A 5,990-nucleotide genomic window follows, 5' to 3' on the forward strand; every position below is an offset into this window, starting at 1 on the left:
AGCTCTTTAAACTTGTGCACCAACTTCAAGAAGACAGTTTAACTATGTTAGTGATCATAGAAGTGTTTTGAATACTTGTGTCTGTGAGACAATCCGCGTGATTTTTTGCTAGCTAATTTAACTAATAGTTCGGACCAAAAAATGAAAGAAAGATTATCGTATGAGTTCACTAAGACTCCGTGGAGCATGGCCATGAAGGTCTTTACGACACAATAAATAATTCGGTTCGTTTTTAATTAGCCTTTCACTAACTTCTTTAAGGGTTATTAGTATTTGGTAGCCGAATACATGTACTCTTTACGTGCTTAAGCATTCACAGTACAAGACTTTGCGTGCAAATATTTGCTTTGAAGCATCTTACTATCAAGTGTCTTATATGAAAGTAGATTGTGAATTAAATGGTACAAGTAAAAGAAAAGACTAACCTTTCATTCACTTTAATTAGGATCTTGTCCTCTTTTCAGTAAAATATAGACCATCACGTGAAGAAATTTTAATGGCTGAGAAATGAATGTACGTGTGTGTAGTCTATTCATACGTAGATATTGTATTAAACAATTATAAATTGGACTTGCCATCCTTGTTCATAGTGGTTGGGACTTCTCTCCATCCTAGTAGGTGAAGGGTTGAAGGCGGGTAAAAAATCTCAATAAACAAAAACAATTATAAATTGGTAATTCATAGTAGAATTAATCAATGTAATCCAATCATGAGAATATAATATGAAATTTCACAGTTTGTTGTATTTTTTAAAAATACAAAAATAATTATAAGTTTACAAAGTTTTGTCCAACAATAAATATTTATACTAATTAATGAATAGAATTAAAGTTAGTATAACACGAAATTATCTTTGTCAATTCTCAAATATTTGAAATGGAAGAGAAAGAGCATACAACAAACATATTGAAAAGTCACCAAGTAATTACTATATATGAATTCTCATCTCCTCCTGAACAAGTAGTCCAAAATTGTGTTATTACACCTAATTTCATTCACATCCAATTATAAGGGGTAAAATTTTATAGTTATCGAGTGTTTACATCAAATTATACTAATTTAGTATGATTAGTGATAAATTAAGATGGTTATGAATAGTAATTAATTATATTTTACCCATGTTGGTATATACACCTGGTATGGATAAATATTTACCAATACAAAATAATTTTTCTAACTGACTTTTATTGTTATACTAGACTGGTGTTGCCCGTGCACAACACGGGCCTAACACGGAGAACGAATGTTGAGGTGAAATATTTTTTTTATCTTCTTCACATTCTAAAACCCTATATATATAGAGGCATAAACTTGACTAAAAATAATGAAGAAACAGAACAAAATTGGGCGTGCTAAATGAAAAATTGTTTACTACATAATGCACTTGGCTATATACCGTACATAAAAAATTGTTTTGCATGATCGAGTACTTTGTCACATTTATCTTAAAAAGACATGACAGAAGACATCACACCAAATTCTATCACCCACCAATATAAAAGCTAACATTAGATTGTTGTTGCTTGCGACTTCTCTTTATCATCAACCTTACAATAGAGACACTACTCAGTGTTCTATCGTTTTTTATGGTTGTTACCATCATGACCACCAAAGCAACTTCTTGCTCTCCTTCCGTATTCCGCAGAACTACACAGTTAATTCTATCAAATATGTAATAGCAGAAAATTTTTATGTGGCAGCTTACTATATTGCCTAATATAAATTCTAAATGCCTCCAAGCAGGCATCACCACACAATGCCTAAATGTGCTAATGGCTCGAGGGACTTGCACTACTTGTCCTTCTGGGTAAGTTGTGTATCAACCATATATTGTTCATTCCTTGGACAATCTAGCAATGCACCAAATTTACCATTATTGACGAAAGTTTATACCACTATTCTTTGCTTTGGTCAAGTAGTGTGGGTAATCAATTCCCTATTTAGTTTTTGAAACCTTCTCATCTTCCAAATTTATTTTACATGAATACATCTGTTAGTTTAATGTTGTCGCACAAATATATAGTTAAATTTAGTTTTCTCATCTTATTGTAGTAATACTTTTCACAAGAAAGACATTCATAAGCTTAGTGATATATAAGAAGACCATGAACAGATACTCATTAAGAAATGATTCTGCTTATCCTCAAAATAAAAAATTACCATTCATACACAAATATTCATAGATAAGAACAAATAAAGGCATCAAACCAATATAGAAAGTTTATGGCAAAAAACTTAAAAGATAGTGAATTTGAAATCCAAACGAAGAAAAATAAACTTACATGATATTACATGTAGATTTTGATAGTCAAATTTTAAACATATTGAGCCTCAGACATTTGAAGTATCTGTTACAAATGTAAGGTAACTTTAGAGACATAACAGGATAGCAGAAAACAATAGGACACTCTCATCAAAATAGTAAAAGGACAGTGGAGAAATTTCTTATACACACGTTCTATCTTAATGAGTATGGTTTTATCTTTACCAAAAAGCAAAGAATGTTATTCTATGTGATCAATTGTCAGTCACTTCCTAGCAAACTTGCATACAACAACAACAATCATGCATATTACACGAAGAAAAGAAGAAGAAAAACAGCTTTGAACTCCGTAGCACTAACTTACCTAGCATTCATATAGCAGTATCCACATTTAAAGGGCTCAATGATTTTAGAACTTCACCACAATTTTCCAACACACACGGATCAATGTATTTCCTCTTAAACAACTTTATCTTTACTTATTATGGTTAGAACTTATATTTACATTTAGATCAAATAGAATTGGAACAAATAAAATTAAGAAATATATTCACAATTTAAACTTGTGCTATCAGATTGCTAAGAAATATTATGGTTAAACTTAGATTTACATTTAGATCAAATAAAATTGGAACAAATGAAATTAAGAAATGTATTCACAATTGAAATTAAGAAACATATTCACAGCTAACTTCTCAGCATCTATAAGCGAGACATTAATTTGGTAACATAAATGTTCTACCACTCTTTCCTCTCGTAATACTGAAATAGACAGTCTTTCTTCTTCGTTTATTGACACATCGAGGTGTTAGCAACTTGTTTCTCAGGTCAATTAAAGCCCTCAACTGAAAGTAACAGATATAAAAAATAAAGGCGTAGCATTTCAACAATCAAAATAAATATTTTCTTGAAGACAATTTGCAGATAACTTCTTGTGTTGGGAAATTTTTGTACCATTTTGAAAACTTTATAGATCTTTAAAATTCAAAAGCCAAGAACAAACCTGTTTACATTACATGGGATAACCATGTGACTGACAGATATGCATGTTCGCAAGACTGATTGACCTTCTTTCTTTCTATTACAATCCGAAATTAGCATCCCAAGATGTCGACTGAAAGAAAAAGCAGTATGTTAATTGCACTCTTTTTGTAAGAGATAATCCACAAATAGCCATTGGGTGCATAACAAATACCAAGCAGAAGAATGTATTAAGAAAATGAGCTGCTATCAAATACAAAGTAAAATACTCAAGCACAAAGTCATAATTTAGCAGGTATAACCTAGAGAAAGGTTCAACATCTATCAGAATATAAATGCTTGATACATCCATGGATATATTGCAGCTATTTTAAATCTCTTAACTTGTTATGTCAAAATACTAACCGAATAAGAGTCGTTACAGACAATCGTTACTAACCGACTTGAGAAATTGCAGGCTTCAGCTGTTTCATTGCAGCCCTACAAGCTTCGCATCACAAATGCAAGTACGCAAATGCGAAGGCTGAGTTGCAAATGCGAAACAACCTAGGCCAGCCCTTCCTCGCAAATGCGATACTCCCCATTTGGGCCTGTTATCGCAAATGCGATTGTATGTTCGCAAATACGAGGGTCACTTCGCAAATGCAAGCTTAGCAGAAGTCTGTATTCGCAATTGCGAACCCTGGTCGCAATTGCGAACTCTGATCGCAATTTCGACATCTGCAACCTGCAATTTTATAACTTAGCCGAAAATCTTTCATTTTTCACACTCTTTCAAAATCAAAACACTCTTGGGCGATTTTTCAAAGATAACTCTTCTTCCAAATCGATTGTAAGTCAATTTTAACTCGTTTTCTTCAATCATTAACATCTTTTCACATTATTTCAACTCAAAAACGATGATTTTCATTGCGGAAATTGGGTGTTTTGGATAGAACCTAGGTTTTTCAAAATTGGGGATTTGGACCTCGATTTGAGGTCCGATTTTAAAATAAATTATATATTTGAGTTCTTGGTGGAATGGGTAATCGGGTTTTGGTTCGAACCTCCAGTTTTGACCATGTGGGCCCGAGGGCGATTTTTGACTTTTTGGGTAAAACTTTAGAAAACTCATTTTCATTCATTAGAATTGATTCATTTAGCATTTATTGATGTAATTAAGTAACTTGTGGCTAGGTACGAGCGAATTGGTGGTGGAATCAAGAAGTAAAGCGATAGTAGAGACTTGAATTGTGTTCGTGGCATCGAGGTAAGTGTTTGGTCTAACTTTAGCTTGAGGGATTAGGAGTCGAGTCCTATTTGCTATGTGGTATTTGTTGAGTACGACGTATAGGCATGGTGACGAGTATCTATACGTTGGTGTCAAACATGCCCGTGAGTCATATATTGTGATTATTATGACTTCGTTGTATTATTCATGCTTTGGTGATGATTTCTATTGTTGGGCAAAGTTTGTGGAAGTAATTGTGACATTTGAACATCGAGGAGCATCGGCTCAAGTTGAATAATGAAATGTAAAAGTATAAGTCGTAATTGAACCTTTTAGAGCATTGGCTCAAGTTGTGAAGCGAGTTGTGAAGCAACAGTGAGAAAAAGAAGAGAATTATTACGTGGCCTCCCTTGCCGGGATATTGTTGTTTTTGATGTTATCTCCCTTGCCAGGATGTTGATGTTTCTTTTGATGTTGTTCCCTTGCCGGAACTTGATTGTTGAACTATTGTTCCCTTGCCGGGATTCTTATTGTAATTTCATTTACTCCCTTGCCCTATTGTTTGTGATTATTATTTGGGTGAGGAAGAGTGTTAAAGCACGAAGGGTGATGTCGTGTATTGTTTGGTGAGAGAGTGTTAAAGCACGAAGGGTGATGCCGTGTATGATTTGTGAGGAAAGAGTGTAAAGCACGAAGGGTGATGTCGTGCCGCACGATGTACAATTCCATGTCAATTATATTGATTATATGCTGAGGACGAGAGTAAAATCACGAAGGGTGATGCCATGTACATTTTCATTACTTGATTGCTTTGGTTAGGACGAGAGTAAAATCATGAAGGGTGATGTCGTGCACTTATTGATTCCTGATTCTTTGTTGATATCTGAGATATGTTGTTTCTTTTAATTACCCGTTGTCTTTCTATTCTAAATTGATAGTTCCCCGTAGCATGTTACCCCTCCCATACTTGACTGTACATTATTGTTCTTCTTTTCCGCTCTATATGGTTAAATTGCACAGGTTTATTTGGTAGTCTGGTCCAAGCCTCGTCATTACTTCGCCGAAGTTAGGCTACGCACTTACCAGCACATGGGGTCGGTTGTGCTGATACTACACTCTGCACTGTGTGCAGATCCCAGAGCAGCAGCTTTTGGACCATAGATTGGGTGGATGCCTTCAGTCCACGCGAAGATCCAAGGTAGTCCCGCAGGCATCCGCAGGCCCTAGCGTCTCTCTCTATCCCTTTACTCCTGTTTCATTTACTTAGTTCAGAAACAATGAATCTTTTATCTTTTAGACTTTGTATGTAGTATTCCTAGATCGTCAGTAAAACTGTGACACCAGTTCTGGGTGGCCGAAGCTCAAACAGTTGTATTAGATACATATTTCAGATAGTTTACTGCATTTCTTCCGCCTATTGTAATTTTCGCTGTCTACACGTTATTGCGTTACAATTGTTAAAGAATATAAATTGGTAAAAAGGTAATTTGTTCAAACAGTCGTCTTGCCTAGCTCACATTAGTAGGCGCCATCACT

General features: G+C 34.6%; 1 long non-coding RNA gene across 2 annotated transcripts in view; it reads right to left on the reverse strand.

Moving 5' to 3' along the window:
- Positions 1–1,184: 1,184 nt before the first annotated feature.
- The window catches only part of LOC138891120 (uncharacterized), an 11,402-nt gene continuing 6,596 nt past the window's right edge, over positions 1,185–5,990 (reverse strand). The window contains exons 2-4 of one of the 2 annotated variants that reach the window (XR_011407433.1): positions 3,267–3,377; positions 2,283–2,348; positions 1,185–1,647 (exon numbers count right to left, since the gene is read on the reverse strand). This is a non-coding gene — a long non-coding RNA (uncharacterized lncRNA). Of the gene's footprint in view, positions 1,648–2,282; positions 2,349–2,850; positions 3,109–3,266; positions 3,378–5,990 lie in introns of those variants that run through there. The other variant, XR_011407434.1, reaches the window with a different exon arrangement.

Source organism: Nicotiana sylvestris, chromosome 5, assembly GCF_000393655.2.
Source record: "Nicotiana sylvestris chromosome 5, ASM39365v2, whole genome shotgun sequence".
NCBI lineage: Eukaryota > Viridiplantae > Streptophyta > Magnoliopsida > Solanales > Solanaceae > Nicotiana > Nicotiana sylvestris.